Source organism: Chroicocephalus ridibundus, chromosome 5 (assembly GCF_963924245.1).
Source record: "Chroicocephalus ridibundus chromosome 5, bChrRid1.1, whole genome shotgun sequence".
NCBI lineage: Eukaryota > Metazoa > Chordata > Aves > Charadriiformes > Laridae > Chroicocephalus > Chroicocephalus ridibundus.
The window spans coordinates 48775401-48792475 of record NC_086288.1 but is presented as its reverse complement, the minus strand read 5'-3'; the positions used below and the strand labels follow the sequence as shown (position 1 = coordinate 48792475).

Here is a 17075-nt window from a genome sequence, read left to right as displayed (position 1 = left end):
ACCCTGGATGCCTTTCACTTTTTACCAGTGAATAGGAGCAAGCCACTGCTGAATCAGAGACCTCAGAGATCTCAGCTCTGACCATAACTAGGTCCATACAAGAAAAATGTTTTCAGATTCAATCCTCAATTCTGCCTTCTAGGAAAGAGTCTGAATCTGCTGCTTCCCATGTTCCAGCTGTCCTCCTTTGATGGGTGGGGTAAGGTAAGTGATTACTTACTGGCGAATGCTCCATTTAAGTAAAAGGCTCTCTCTTATTACCAGTCTTTGTAATCATTCCTGTGGCACAGCTCTAATGGTTTTATTAAGCTGTGTTATGCTTTAATGTTTATTGTGATTGATGAATGAATTACAGAATAGTGACACTGCTGTTGTACTAGAGAAGAAATGCTTAGACAGTCCCACTGTAGTTTATAAGAGAAGCATTTTCTCAACAGAGTGCTTTTGTAATTAGGTGTTTGTTGCTAAAAATAGAGGCTCTTTTCCACAGTAATTTAAAAAACTGAAGTTTCTCCTGTGATTAGACATGAATTGGACCTACACTGTTCCATACCTGGAACAGTGTACATAATGACATTACACATCTGTATAGGTGGGACCTGCCAAATTTTTATGGAGGACAAAGGCAAAACCAGATAGATATTTATCATCTTAATGTCCAATCCCACTCTTCTACCTGGAAGGTGACTTATTCTGTTCTGGTCCTTACACCCAGCACAAAGAAAGTGAAATACGTACTAGAAACAGTTAAGGACAAAGTAATGGAGATAGGACTCCACTGTAGAAACCCACACACCCCAGCTATGCTAATAGAGGACCAGTTACCAGAATAATTATGCAGTATGCATATACCCCCTTGCCATGAACAGCATGTGAAACCATGACCTGCCCGTTTTCTTTCAGACTGAGACAGGAGCTACAACATTATTAATCTCAGTGGGAAGATAGCATCAGATTTTGAAAGCGAGTAGGAAAAGTGAACAAATCAAATTTCTTATGTATTCTATTGTTTGTAAAATACAGAGGCAGGACAAGGCATGCCAGTGGATGAGTGATGCTGTATTTTAAAGAAAGCGTAGAGGATCTTCCAATTACTAGGTACTAGTTTACAAGTACTAGGGCTGCATGACCAGTCTAGCTACCAAGGACGGAAGAGTCTGCAGGGCAGGAAACACAATCATAAGTGTCTTCAATAATTCAAATGTAGGTTAGGTAAATGTCACAGGAGGGGGTGATGCAGTATCTAACTGTTTAGAAACTGTCCACAACTGCTAGTTGGGAAATGAGAAGAGGAAAAGAAACCCCTGGTTTGGTCCTAAACTGCGTCATAATATTATTGAAAAAGAACCACGCTGTGGCAGTAACTGTAACATCCTAGGATTCAACACCCTTATAGCACCAAGAAAAAGAAAATCAGTAGTATTCTGCTTTCTTTTCAAAAAAGCAGAGTAATATAAAACAAGACAAACCTTTTATTAAAACGTGCCTAGAAGGAATATCTAAAAGAGTTAAGTCTTCACTGGTGGTATGGAGACTGTTTAAAGCTGCTGTTCTGGAGGCAGAACAAATGCACCGGAAAAAGAGAATTTCTAAAAGGAAGGCTGTGTGAGTAAAACACATAGTAAGTGACATTAGTAGATGAAGAAGGCTTCCCTTAACAAGCAGAAGTTGTATCCAAATTAGAAAGAGAAAAGACTGTAACCTCTGATGGCTTAAATAGAAAAGCAACCTCCGTTCAGGGTCAATTTGCAAAAGATATAAAAAATAATAGTAAGACCTTTTCAGTACCAATCAGGAAGCCTGCCAGAGTTTTGACTGCTCTATTAGGCAAACAAATTGTTTAAGATGCAGAAGGAACATCTGGAGAAGATACAGCCATAAAAGAAAAGCTAAATGTGTTTTTGCGTATGTGAATGGGATGGATGAGCTTGGGTAAACTCCAATACTGGGAAGCTTCTTTAAGGGGTGTAATTGGGAAAACATGTCTCAGATTAAAGTGTGAGTATAAAAGATGAAGGAACATGTTAACAAAATGAGCAGTAGCCAACTGCTGAGACCAGATGGTGTTCAACCAAGAATTTTCAAGCAGCTCAGAGATGAAGCAGTTCAGGTACTAACTGCTGTCTCATAACTTCTCGCTTAAAACTACCTCGGCATCAGGGGGAACTGGAAAGTTGCTTGTGTGACACCAGATTTTTGAAAATATTTCAGAGAAGATTTTGGAAGCTGTAGACACGGAAGCCTGACATCTTACTAGAAAAATAAGTAGAAATGATGCTAAAGAACAGAAAAGACTTAGTGGGCACATGAAGATGACACATTAGGGGAAGTCATTATGGCTTTTGTAAGGCAAATTAGTATCTCTCAGATCTGTCAGCTTTCTTAGAAGTCAACAAGCTCCTGGATTCAGCTAAAGGTCTATGATGATTTACAAAAGCACTCAGTAAGATTCCTCCCCAAAGGAAGTAAAAAAATAGGCTGCTAATGGATGTGAGACATGGACAAATAACGATAGAAATGGAGGTGAACAGTGATTTGCAAAATGTGCTGGTGATACTAAGCTATTCTGTGTAGGTCTAACAGAAAAACTGTGAAAGACTTTATGCTACTAATAGACTGAGAGAAAAAAATGGCAGGTGAAATTAAAGTCAGATAAATATGAAAGGATAGCATATGAGGGAAAAAAAAAGTCCTAACTTTACATATATACTGAGGAACTTCGAGTTGACTTATACCACTGAGGAAAAAGGCCTTGGGGTTAGGAGAGGTGGATCTGTGAAAACATCAGCTCAGGGCTCAGCAGTGATCAAAATGGAAATTGAGAACTGCAAGGATTATTGTTAAAATTTATTGGGAGAGAAATAGAGACCAAAAGAGAAAGAACAATTATGCCATCGTATAAATCCCTGTTCCACCTGCATCTTGAAATCCCTGTGGAGTTCTAGTATCCCCATCTCAGAAATAACGTGGTAGAACTTGAAAATATTCAAATAATTTAATAGAGTGATCAGAAACAGGAGGGCTTCCAGATGGGGCACGGCTAACTCGACTGGGTCTCTTCAGTCTGCAATGGAGGGGGAATAATATCACAGTCTGTATAAAATCATCAGTGGCCCAAATAAGGAACAGGAATCAAGATTGTTCACTAACTTATCAGACACGAGAAGTGAGGTATATCAAATGATAGTAGAACTTGGAAGGCTCAGAACAAACAAAAGGAGATAATGCTTCATACAGTCTATAGTGAAGCCGTAAGAAATCTTTGCTTCAGGTTATTGTGGATACCAAAACTTTGCACGGGCTTCAAAAGCAACTGAAAAATCATCAAAGACTCTTGACCTAGCTCAGCAAGTTCCTGACTTGCAAGTTGCTGGAGCTGGGAAGATATTTGAGGGAAATACAGAACGTGTTTGCCCTGTTCTTGCTCTCTTCCTACTCGCATACCATCAGCTGCTGTCAGAAACCGCTGGGCTAGACAGAGCTTTCATCCGACCCAGTAACAGGTTTTATGTACTTATGATTATTTTAACGTAGTCAGCCTGATAACATTACTCCCCAACCCAACTGTTATAATATCCCCAAACCATTCCAGGTCATTAAATAATTTCTGTGCCTCTTTTTTGTCTTTGCTTTAATTCCTTCACCATTTTGTATTCCTCAGTATTATGTTTAAGCCCATGTGCATTTTTGGCACTGCCCGCTATTTTGAAAAAAATATCTCATTAAAAGGCTTTAATGTGTTCTTCCCAGAAGCATTCAAAACAAATTAATGGCTGTAGGTGTAGTGCCTTTATCACTTCCAGAGGAGCAGATGTTGTCAGTGCAATTCTAAATACGACCTAGATGGAAGGAGTAATGTTGTATGTAGCGTGCTGTTCTAGAGGAAAATAAGGCATTGTATTGCAGAGAAGGCAGTGATCAAAATGGGTGGATGCAAAGCAGTTTGTTATTCTTCAAACATCTAAGTTAGCATTGTGAATTAAGGGGAAACAGAATAGAAATCTTCATATTTCCCTTATTAACAGGTGCAGACAGGCTTAGGACTATTGGAGTAAGGAAGTATCAATACAAATATGTAATTTATAATAGACCAGATATGATTTGTGTCCTTTTGAGTTTCTTTTTCCTAGAAGAAAGTATTTTCATGCAGTTCATACCATTTGAAGTCTATTAATAATTGTACAAAGCCTTAACAGCAGAGATTGTAATGTATATATTAATAATGCATTCACAGAGAAAAATATATTAATGCTTTCCTAAATGCTCAATTAAGCAATTACCTAATGCCACAAAGCGTTAGTAACAGAGAGCAAGTATAACCTTAAATCATTTTACGAGATTGGGGATATCTAAGAGTTTTTTCTAAGAAATCTAAGAGAGAAGAGCACGTGGAGTGAAGCTGTCTGAGAAGCGAAAAGCATGCAGCCCGCTGTGACAAACAGCCTTGGGAGGTTGTCACAAGCTCTTTCCCCGTGGCTCAGCTGGCCAGGAGGCATACCTCGGCCAGAAGACTGTTCTGTGGACTGCCACCCCTGGAAATATTAAATACTATCGCATCAGCCTGAGCCAAAAGGACGGCTTTTCTGGCTTCTTTCTTCCCCTTCTTTCTCCCTTGCCCCAGCCCTTCCTGAAAACATCCATGTTAAAATGGAAACCAAATCAATCTATAATACCAAGCAAAAGGAGCAACTCTATAGATTTGTTTAGCAAGTTTTCTTTTGAAATTAGTTAAATTTTGCCTTTTGTTTTTATTCTAGAACATTGCTAATTCCTGTGCAGCTCCTGTAGCAGTTATCTTTAAAACCCAATAAAAATCACTGATACAATTTGTCATTTTTTCCTGAATTTTGTTTAGGCAGATTAGTAGATTTCTTCAGAGTAAAGTATAAGCACTTATCACCTGCTAGTTTAAACTCCAACACTGTGGTTTTGATCAGCCTGTTTACTTAGCATATCTGCTGTAACCTTTGGCATAGCTCCGAAGCAGGGACCTAAAAAAAAGAGTTGTGTCATGGGAAGTATGTACACACCACAGACCACACTCTTTCTGTGCCATTCTTTATCAGTGAAGCAAACTTTCAAGTCGCCTTGTCTACCATTTTTTAGATAAGCTACTCTGCAACTAAACTTAAATGACTTACATTAGGTTCATATGGCAATTCAGGTTAGAATGGACCTCACGAGGTCTCTTCTCCGATCTCCTCCTCAAAGCAGGGTCAGCTCTGAGGTCAGACAAGGTTGCTCAAGGTGTTATTCAGTCAGGGCTTCAAAATCTCCAAGGACGGAGTTTGCACAACGTCCCTGGGCAGCCTGCTCCACTGTTTGAGTGTTGTCACAGTGAAAAAGTTTTTCCTTATATCTAGTCAGACCTTCTTGTTTTTCAGTGGTATCTGTTGTCTCTTTATTCTCACATCATGGGCTGCAGTGTGGAGCCTGGCTCTCATCTTCTTGATGACCTCCTCACGGGTACTGGGGGGTTTGCAGTCAGATCTCCTATGAATCTCTTCTCCAGGTTGGACAAGTTTCCAGTTTCCTCAATCTCTCCTCATGGGGCATGTGTTCTAGCCCTCAACCATTTTGGTGCCCCCCCTCTAGGTGTCTCATTTAAAGTGGTAGGTAGAGGGGTATAATCTATTGCTTATGATCCTGTTAACACAGCCCAGGATGCTTTTTAGCCGCCTTTGCTTCCAGGGCAGACTTCTGGCTCATGTGCAACTTGCTGTCTACCAAGACCCAAGGTCCTTCTCAGCAGAGCTGTTCCCCACCCGGTTATTCCCCAACCTGTGTTGTTGCCAGGGATTCTTCCTTCCCCAACCCGGGGCTTTCCATGTATCCTTGTTGAATTTCATAAGGTTTCTGTCATCCCATACCTCCAGCCTATGTAGGTCCTTCTGAGTGGCAGCCCTGCCCTCAAGTATATGGACAGGTCCTCCCAACCTGGTATCACCTGCAGGCTTGATGACAGTGCGCTCTATCGCCTCTTCCAGATCATGGATAAAGATGCTAAACAGGACAGGTCCCAGGAGAGACCCCTGCAGTACTGCACTTGTTAGCAGCCTCCAGGAGGAGTACACCCCATTAACTACTCCCTGAGCTTGATCATCCAACCAGGTGTTTACCTATCTCATTGCCCACCCCTCCAAACCATAACATCCTAAAACTCGTATACAAGAATATTGTTGGAGACACTGTTGGAGGCTTGCTAAAGTCAAAGTAAGTGGCATCCTCTGCTCTTCCCTCACCTACAAATCCAGTCATTCTATTGTAGAAGGGAATCAGGTTGATCAGGCATGATTTACCCTTCAGGTGCTCAGAAATGTGCTCCAGGAGGACATGCTCCACAACTTTCCCAGGGTCTGAAGTGAGACTATCATCTCACCTGTTTTCTGCAGGTTGAACTTTTGGGCTTTTTTGAAAATGTGTTCGGCATTTACTCTGTTCCAGTTGTTAGGGTCTTCCACCAATCTCCATGACCTCTCAAAGACGACAGAGGGTGGCCTCGCAAGGACATCAGCCAATTCTCAGCACCATTGATGCTGCCTGTCAGGTTCCATGGACTTGTATGTGTCAAGTTCTCTAAAGCAATCGCTTGGCTTAACCTTCATCCATTGCTGTCTATCCCATGCGCACATTTTAATTGAGATACAACTAGTATTTTGCAGATAAGTCATGGCAAGCCTATGTTTGTTCATGCCCATACTTGGACACGTGAAATACAGCCAATTGAGGTGCCAACTTCGCAAAGTAGAACTAGTGTCTTCACTGATCCAGCCTGCTGTGAAATGATAAAAAAGCACCATGCTGTTGAGAAAACCACCGCTGTGATCTTCACAGGAGCTTTGCTGGAGGTAAACCAGATAGGCAGTGACGAAAACAGTGAAAAGGAGGAGGCTAGCGAGGCTGTCATTGAAAGAAACCTCCTGTCTCTTCCTCTCTGCAGCCTCCAAGAGCACCTCCAGTACCTGGGCTATGTTCAAGATGAGCCAGAGAGCCATGGCACAAAATACTTATTAGTGTGAGCAGAATGGCTACTTGCTATGAGTAAGGCTAAGCTGGTGCTTATAATAAATGGATAAAATAGAGAACTGCACTAAGGCTACAGCTGCCAGGCACAAACTCTGTCAGGCTGATGTAGAAGCTGTAAAGCTGATGTAGCAGGGGAAAGTGCTTATTAGCTCTGCTCCAGGGCTGAGAGGGCTTCTTCTCAGGCAGTGACAAGATCTGGGAATGGAGGCTGTTGATTGCTTTAGTGTATGCTTTCCCAAAAGTGTTTTTACCTAATATAGAAAGTCCTAAGTTAACTCTGGGCATAACAAACGTAAATTGTAACTGGGCAGCAGCGCTACAGCTGCTGAGTGGCAGTCACATCTGCAGGGCAGGTCCCAGGGGGCTGCCCTGAAGTCAAAGTCTATGGCTTTGCTTCGGGAAGGGGGGGGGATTCTTGCTTACGGGAGACGCTGAAGGGTGACCATTGACCTCCAACCAACCGAGCACACCCAAACACTTCTGTTTCTGTTGCCATGTGTTGTATTTTCTCTGCTTTCTGTGAGCCCAGAGGAGTAATGAGGAGGAGGAAAGGGCTGATTTAGCATCGCCTGACATTGCAAGAGCAATTACCAGAACCCATCAAGGCTTTTCTCAGCTGCGAAAAGCGTGAAGAGCGTATTTTGACAATGTGCCACAGGCAGACAGGGTCCTGCTTTGTGTTAACATTGTGAATAAATAGTGCCTGACCGTGTCAGGAGTTTATGCAGGGTTTTCAGGATCTGCCGAGGATCTGTCGTTGAAGAGTTTCTTTTACTTCTCTGAACTGCATAACAAATTCAATAAAGCGTGCTCTCTGCAGCACACAGTTTTACTGTGCCATAATAGGAATCAGAGTGGGACAAAACAATTAAAAAGCTTGAAAAAGAACAGGCAAGATGGAAGCCTTTTAAGGACAGATCAAAACAGTCCTGTTTTCGTACCGTGGAGATGTGAGGCTGCTTGCTGGTGCCCGAAGGGGAAGGTCGCAAACTCTGAGAGCAGGGGGTTATCCAGGCTGCACTGGGCAGTTTTGACACATCTCACATGCTGAGCATAGAAATCCCACAGCCGATCCCTCCTCCCCAGAAACAAGGCTGTTTTCTGAAAGATTTACCCCAGTAAATGTCTCTCTTCCCCTGCCCGTGCCAATCCCAGCAGGGCGTCATGGTCTGAGACCCACCACACATGACGTCTGTGCACTTCTGTCTGCTGTCGTGTGGTCAGACGTGTAGCCCACCCATGACCAAAGCATCTTCTGAGCAGGTCCAAACCATCTTCTTTCCTCCTTTCTTTCTTTTCCCTCATTGTCAGGGTCACGTTTTCTTTTGAGTACTCATCAAAAGCAGGCCACTCCGAGTCATTGTTAGATTATTTTGGTTCAACAGCTCACAGGAAAAGAGCTTTTTCTCTGTAAATCTGAGTAGACGTTACAACAAGGGCCAGCGGGCACCCCTGTCTTGCCCTAGTAATAGAGAGGCAGGAGGCAGGGGTGTGCGTTTAGAGTTGGGGGCTCAGCAGTGCTTCTAGGACCCCCCCTTCGGAGCGTGGACTCACCTGCCAGCCACTCCACTGCAGTGAGACCACCAGCACTTCCTGCGTCTGGAAGATGTCTTATCTTGACAGGAGAAATAAAGCTGCTCTTCCTAGAAATGTACAAATGTTAAATCATGCTCCCTCGGTAATATTGCTGAAGTCGTGCCAGAGAACAAAAGAGACGCCTGGGCCAAGATAAATCAACTCTGAAAACAGAGAAGAGCTGTTTTCGCCAGCCAGGCTGGTGAGCCAGTTCAAAACGAAGTGCCCTGAGCCAACGCGTGCCATTTCTACCCTTCCCACTGCTGCCAAATGACTTGCTTAAGATGTGGCATTTCAGGTTGAGAACCAGAAATAATGTGGTTTTGATGTTGTAATAGACTGATAGAGTCAAAAATCATGTAACCTGAAAACCCAGTAGCAGGATTGCTTGGAGGCATCTTTGGACCTTCTCCATGCTTTGGATGCTCAGTGTGTTGTGATATGTCTTTACTTTGACTTAAATTTGCATTGTCTATTCTCTCTATTTTTGTTTCCGTTTTGTTTTGTTGGGGAAAATAAAAAAAAGCTTCTTTGGAGTGCATGTTTGTTTCTGAACACTCTTGCTGCTGAAACGCTTTTTCCTGAGAGACAGTGGCTAAAGCCTGTGAGCTCCTGGCTGTTCAGATACTGCCTCAGTGAATCAGAAGTATAAATACAGCTCTGCTGCCAGACCAAGGAGAAAAACTGATGGTCCAGTCTTCGCTTTCAGAGGCGTGTTAAATGAGAAACTGACAAAGTAATTTGTGAGAAAGATGCTGTGTTTTAAAACGCAATCGGAAATATTTTTTTATTTTTGTAATGTTTGTTATCAAAAAAGCTATCATCCACCTTGCTTGAATATTTTTCTCATTTTTAAGCCTCGCATAATGACATGTGTGATCTCCACGAGCTGACAACTACGAGGCACTAGTTCTACAGGAACATGGTGAATGCTTAGGATGGACTGATGTACTCCAGGAGCTTGTGAATGTGGCAGCAGGTCACATCATTGCCTTGCTTTGCTGAGAGCTTTCTGCCTTGGAGATAGCAGAAGATGTCACCGAGCCCCTTGTAATGTACCACAAAGGCTGCCCATTCCTGCCCTGCATCGCAGCACCAAGCCTAAGAGAGGGACCAGGGCTTTTCCTGGCTTTTCTCTGTCCCCCAGCAGTGCTGCCATATCATCCCCTTCACCAGCATTCCCATTTCCCTGCCAGATCCCGTTTTGCCCGTTATCCGTTCTACCCAAACTGCAATTCCCAACCCTCTGGTAGTGCCCACAGCGCTCCCTTCCCTGGCAAGCTGAACTGAGCCAAGACATTTCCTTCTCCGCGATGCAACCCGAGGTCAACTCGAGCCTTTTTTATTTTTAGCGGAGACTTTTAACTGGCCGGGAGTCTGTGTGCTGAGAATGCTAGCAGAAAGAGAGGTCTTTCCAAAACCTATGGGAAATATTAAGGTGGAAGAAAGACTGGTGGCTCAAATGCCCCTTTCCAGACTTTTTCTCTCTCCTCTAATGATTAGAGACCAGTGAGCCCTTTATTAGACCTAAAGTTAGTTTTTACAAATATTTCCCTTTTTAGGTCTGGGGCAGCATACAGAAATTCAAGCAGAGCAGCCAATACCACAGAGCTGAGGCATGGCAGCCTCGTGGCCGCAGCGGTGCCGGTACCGCAGCGCAACAGGCGCCAGAACAGCTGGATGACACTGCGGTTCTTCCTCTGCAAGTGGTTTCAATTCACTTGTCAGGAGGTGTCCTGGCACGGCTGAAAGCAAGGCAACATGCAGAAAGCTTTGTCAGTAGGACTTCGGCAATGTCTGTCCAGCCTTTGGCGTTGTAATCCCTTATAAAGATTATACCCACTTTAATTAGGGGTATTAACTTCTCTGTTTGCTTGGGCTTTTTTTTCGCAAAGGCATCCTACCAGGAAAAGCCACAAATATTTTAGTGTAAACATGTTCACATCATTATAGTTTATTTCCTTCTCCAAATGGAAATGCACTTATATCACTATCAAATACTTTTACTGCTTTGAAGTTTACTAGTTTAAAAGCATTAGAGAGAAAGTGCGTTAACAAGTGCGAGGATGAAGTGGCTTCAGAGGAAATGCAGCATTTGCATATTATCCTCATTCTCTGTTTGATAACGAACAAGAAGCACCAAGGACGTTCACCACCACTGTGGCCATAGACGTTAGGCTCAGCCGTTAAGCTTTGGTAGTGAAAAAGTGTTTTTCTGTGACTTTTTTATTTTGCCTGACAAATTGGTGGGATGACTCTCCCGGAGCGTTTGCTGGAGTATCTTCTCCCAGCGGTAACTGCGCGTGCTGTGGTTATGTTGACAAATGTTTCTACCACAGCCAGTAATGAAAAGCCCTTATAAAATTCATTGCAAATGTCCCCCCTGGTTTTAGGAGGTGTTTGATGGATGATCGTGGGGCTCCTACTTATAGCGTGGGGTCTCCTCACTCTGCTGGAGACCTTGCTACGTGAAGGAGGGTGAATCCTACCTTAAACGTCCCTGTTTCTTCTGGCTGCTGCAAAAGGAAGCCCAGAGCGTCTGGCTCAAATATCCACATCGCTGTGGGAGGCCTGGAGGTTGGGTCAGATGAACCTCTGGGGAAACCAGCGTCAAATTTCAGAGAAACAACGTCAGGCAAGCAGATACACAGACCTTGCCTTAAGCAAGGTTAAACAGTATTAAAAGGCTATAGTGGAAAAGAAAACAGGAAAAAGAAGCTCATTTAATTAGGCATTACAGCCTCTGATGGATAGTAACAAGGATATGCAGAACTGGAGATGAAAAAAATGCGATGTTTCAGATGGCTCATGCAAGAGCGTGGCTGTGAGCCACCCATTCACAGCTTTTCTTCAGCCGCAGCAGCACGCAGAGGTATAAAAATTAATGTGAGTTCTTAGGGAGTAGCCTGTTTGCAAACCACACAGAAGAGCTGTAGAAAACGGCTATTTAAATCAAATTAGAGCTATAAATTTTGCTGATAATGTAATTGTACTCTCTAGTAATTATATTCATATCTATATTCTTCTGATCACTTACCCCGCGTTGGGGAGCGTAAGTGATTTATTGCTTCTGATGGAAGATATGAAGAGTAACATGGATAACTATCTTGGAAAATTAGGTCCTTGGCTTTCTTTTAAATCAATATTGCTACTATTTAATTAGCGGTAAGAAGACAGAGCTCAGTTTACTTGACCCAGCCACCTTTATTTATCGCTAGCAAAAAAGTGGGCTTTTAATACAGGAGAAAAGCTTCTAAAAGGTTTCCCGAAGATGAAAACTAATCCAACGTAGGCACCCTTAGTGCTTCTTGTCTTTGGAAATGAGACAGTTTGACATTCCTCCTTTGTGGAGACGAAGGTGGGATGAAGAGATTTTTGCTTAGAAGTCCTAGAAGTCTCAGGCCACGGGAGCTTCTCAGCATCAGCTTCCTAAACCCGCTGTGTACCCAGGTACAGGCTGGGTAAAGAGGGCTCTTGTTGGTACGTGTCTTGGTTTAGCACCTGAGAGCAACAACTTCGTTTTCTTTTTAACCCCAAATGACTACAGTCTGTTTTGCAGTAAATCTGCCACAGCTTTTCATTAGACAAATGTCACCTAAAAAAAAATCAAAGGCAAATCTTCCCCATTTTAAGCCCCTTTATCATCGGTAATGCACTAAAAATGGTCTTTACACATGTCCCTTTAAGTGACATTTCTCCAGCCGTCCTGTAGCAACTTGTGACAGAAACAGTGTCTTGCTCCTCCGGATGTTTGCTTGAAATAACGCTGCCAAAAATATTTGCAACCACAAGACTTAGGCGTGCGGCCGGTTTGACATCTAATACCAATCATCATTTCATTGGTTTATGTTTGCTTTTGTCTGCTGCTCTGTGTACAGCTGGCCAGATCCTTCTCCATTCCCCATTTTGAGGGCATGCGAGACGTTGCATCCCTAGGGGCGGTGGGACTCCTTGTGAAATACAGTTGGCTCCTTTCACCCCCCAACAGTTATTGTGGTTTCTATGAAAATATGACTAAAAATAATTCAGGAATCAGCCTTATCTTTAAGGAAAAAGTTCACTTTGTTCAGACCTGCCAGGTAGGGCACACGCAGTTCTCTGATGTTTCATTTTTGGCTTAGCTACAGCCACTTTTTCAGTCTCTGGGAGCACTGGAAGAATGCATGCAGAGATATCAGTATACAACCAAGACCAAAAAAAAATCTCACCTTCCTGATGCTATTTACTTCCTCATCACAGCTTGGCAGCATCCCTCTGGCTTCACTGCCACGTTCTCATCTCCCGCATTAATCACGCTGCTTCCCAGCCTGCACGCCGCGACCGGCTCTGCTCCACACAGACCGCCGTGCAAGCCTGGCCCCGCTTCCAGTAGCTTTCTGGATGTGCCTTCCATTGGCTTTCAGCCTGCTTTATTTGTCCTGCCGTAAACGGATGCAGAATGTAGGTCAGGCAGAAAGTATTCACTTTATCCTTCCATGCTTTGGCTGTAGACCAGGTGCATTGAGCAACCAGCCGTGCAGCGACAGCCTTTGCTCCTTAAATCCCCCTTCCCCAGGCTGCGTTTCTGGGACTGTTCCAGTGGCAGAGTGACTCGCTGCCATCTCCTTGTCTCCAGTTCATTTTATTCATGAACGAGAACAAATCTCTACCAGAACCTGTTTTCTCTGTACCAGGACCTTGTGCAACTGGCTGTGTAGTGAGATGGCGCTGCTTCCGATAGCAGAGTAGACCGATGCTTATCCTCATCTCCCCAGCAGTGCCGTGGTCTGTAAAAGGCGCTGCTGACTGTTAACCTCCCTTAACACTGTCTCCCAGGACACCCTTTCCAACGTGGTTTCTATCCCGTTCACAAGGATGAGGTTTCCCTTCTGCACCTAGTGATGCTCTGCCTGACGTACCACTGATTCATCACCATGGGCATGGTCTGCAGGCTTGTGCTGGCCCGGTTATCTGCCCAGGTGCTTTCCTACCAAGACCAGCAGCAGATACATGTCTGTTTGATATCTGGTTTGAGTGGCTCAGTGCCTGCTCCTGTCTCCTCCTCACTCACTGCCTGCTTCTGTTTCTCCTGGGGCTTTATCTCCACATACTTGGCCTCCTAGCAAATCCTGGCTGGCTTTACCACTTCTCCTTCTCACTTAGGTTTATGTTTCTCTTCCTATTTTCTGGAAAAGAGAGATGATACTTGGCTGGAGAGAGGACAGGAGGGGACTGGAGGTGGTGCCTTTATGGACCAGTTGGAGGAGAATTCATCGCATCAAAGGAACCAGGAGGCAACGAGTGATGGAATTGCCATTTTCAGAGGAGTGGAGTGACACAGCAAGAATTTCCCTGTCTCTTCAACTTGATCTTCCAAAACTCAGATCCATCCCTCAGAAAATGTACTCTACCCCTGATTAACAAAGTCTTATCAGTTTGGAGGGCACTCACCCATCCAGCCCACTCACTGCCCTATACAGATAATTTTGTCTTTATTGATTATCTTTAAGAACAGCAATTACTAGTCAGGGATGGCAGCTTATAATGACAAAAAAGCTGACATAACATCACACAGAGGAAAAAAAAAAGCAAACCCCTTATTAAAGTGCTAAAGAGCACTTTAACGTCCTAAAGTGCTGAAGAGCACTTTAACGATAAATAAAAGGCAGTGGAAGAGCTCACACTTACAGTGTGAGCTGAAGCTGGACTAATTCAGATGGGAAGCTCGGATGATATCTGCAGCTGTAGCCATGGGTACTTTGCACCAATGTGTTCCCTGTTCCTCTGACATCTTCAGATTGAGACAGATGCTCTCTGAAAGGAGTGTTTTAATAAATTATCCAACCTGTGGCTTTCTGCTGCTCTCTTCCCCCGGGGACCAGTGGCTTCTCTGCCCTTCGTGCCTTGTTATACATCTGTCACATGCCGTCATGTCCTCACGATGGGGCATTTGTGCTAGGTCACTCAAGTGGAAGCCATGCATGGTGTCCACATGGGAAGGAAGCACATCAAATCACAAGCGAGTCCAGAAAACCCTCAAGTCCCTATGGAAGATGAGTTCAGCACGACCAATTTACTTGAAGTAGTGGGTGCCGTAGAGATGGAACAAAATGAGATGTCAGGATTGGTGACAGCCGGGCAGCCATTGGCACCTTTGGCCTTAATAGCTGGAGTTCATGAATCGATTAAGTGTGTATTATTGGGTGACATCGTCTGTGGTCTGGCGACATTACAACATGCACTAGATAGAGTTTAATTAGTCCAAAGTAATGCACGCCTGCACTACAAGGGTACTTATCCTGTCTCGACTCTTTCTTAAATTGGTTTAGCTTCTGCCTGCAAATTCCTAAATTCTAGTGTAATTGATTTAAGGAAGGGTTAAATTGGGTTAAGTACATCTCCATTATGTGTTCTTACTGTTATGATTGTGTCAATTTAAAATCAATTTAGGGAACTTGCACCGGCCGGTTTAGTTCATGTAGATCAGAATCAAGATATGGTGAATGAGGAAAAGAATTCGTTGAGTCATCAGTTCCTCATTTCCTATGGCCAGATGTCAGATGGTCTCTTTGACCTAAATTTATGTTTTTGATAAGCCCAGCTCTGCTAGAGCATGCATGTATGCTGGGGATGAAATCAGCCGAATTTGAAAACAGCTTTTCCCGCTATGCTGCCTTAAACTCAAGCCTGGTTGGGTTGGGTCTACTTGTTTCACGCTAGAGGTGTTGCTGTCTACAACTGAGTCAGCAGCCTTAGCTGTTAGCAGCCTGTAACCCTCTGCCCAGCCTACAACCAACTTGTCTGCTCCAGCCGGAGCTTTGCTCCACCAGGGCACTTGTTGAAGCAAGAACCACCCTGCATTGTGCATGTTTTTCTTGCCAACAACCTAATGGCACAGTTGGTGAAGGTCGGACCTGGGCGAGAGCTGTGGTGCTGCCGCTGGGGTGGAGGATGCTCAAAGGGAAAGGATCGAGTCCCACGTGCGCGGCAGCTATTCTAAAAAAAAAAAAAAATCTGGGTAGAAAAGGGATGGGAATTCATTCTTCCGGCACTTGAGCCAGAGGGTGAAGGAGCAGGAGGGTGAGCGGCTGCAGGGGGAGGGAGGAGGGGTCGCCCCTGCAGGGCTCCCATCCCTCTCGGGCTTCCAGGCTGGGCTCGGAGATGAGCATTTCACATCAAAGCTGGATTTGGAGGAAAGCCAGAATTTCCCAGATCAAACTTTGCATGATTTTCCAGGTGTGTGTTTCTTTGTTGAAAGCAGATAGACTGGAGACGGAGTCTTTCGTAATAGATAGTCAGTAATTAATTTGTTTAACACAGAACTGTTGCACTTCTGCATTCTCAGCCAAATAAGTCTTTGGGAAAAAGTACTTCTGTGAGATTTTTATCTCTTGGTGGTTGGATCGGCTTGTTCTCCACCCCCAGCTAAACTTCCCAGCTGCAACATTTAAATCTCTTCGTAAATCACACTTCCCGTAGCTTTCTGTCACTGGCATGTGTTTTTTCCAACTCAAGGCTCTGGGTTTCCGTCCTTAGAAGAGTCAGAAAAGCCACAGCATTAGTTTCTCCAAGGAAATCTCTTCCCTGTCTGTTTTTCAAGCTGGATGTAAACACGACCGCGTGCGCAGTGCCGTGGGGATGTGGGTCTCGGGTGCTTCACAACTGCTCGTTCACAGCCTCGCAGAAGCACCACCAATAGAACCCTCTCATTGCACGCATCGTCAAAGCAATTGCACTTGCAGGTGTTCAGGCAAATTTCAAGGAGGTTATTTGCATGAATTGTTATTCTTGCTCTGCGAAGACATCGCTGCAGTTAACTTATTCATAACTGGGTGGAGTCATTTCTATTTATTTGTATTTATATGCATAATTGTATGCACGCTCACAGCTGCACAGTTTGTTTAAAGCTGGATCAATGGGCCCAACACTTCTATTCTGATTTACTCGCCGGGAATATTATTTGCTTTGAAATCTTTCATGAGAAGTTGAAGTGAAACACCAAAAAAAATGAATTGCCATACATCTATATCATTACATATACACACATATATATCATTACATATATATCCATAGATACATTTGAGGTAGCAGTTTGGAGACGGCCTGTTAAGCTTCTGCTGACAAAAAGCAACCACATCATGAATTTAAATCTAAAAAAAAAAACAAAAGGGGAAGGACCTGTGAGAAAGCAGCATGTGGCTCTTTACTGATAGCCATAAGGAAAAAGGGGGGTGTATCTCAGCTTAGAGGTAATTAAAAATAGCATGGTGCAATACAAATACCACGTAATTATCCTCACTATATTCCTAAGCCTGAGAGCTGAGTCACAGCTAGTTGCAAACTGCCTGACATTTCAGGGCTGGCACCCGGCAGAAGCCAACCATGAACTGTCACCAGAGACGTCCCCCACTGCTCCCCATCGGCACCATTGTGGGCGATGCCTGGGTCATGGGCAATGTGCCGAGAGGTGGTGGGAAGGGTGGGGATGCAGCCAG

General features: G+C 44.0%; 1 protein-coding gene across 1 annotated transcript in view; it reads right to left on the bottom strand.

Annotated features, from left to right (window-relative positions):
* Positions 1 to 12935, bottom strand: part of ST3GAL5 (ST3 beta-galactoside alpha-2,3-sialyltransferase 5) — a 41111-nt gene extending 28176 nt beyond the window's left edge. Inside the window, exon 1 of the mRNA XM_063336206.1 lies at positions 12810 to 12935. The gene's annotated coding sequence lies outside the window, so the exon portion shown is untranslated. The remainder of the gene's footprint in view (positions 1 to 12809) is intronic.
* Positions 12936 to 17075: the final 4140 nt, after the last annotated feature.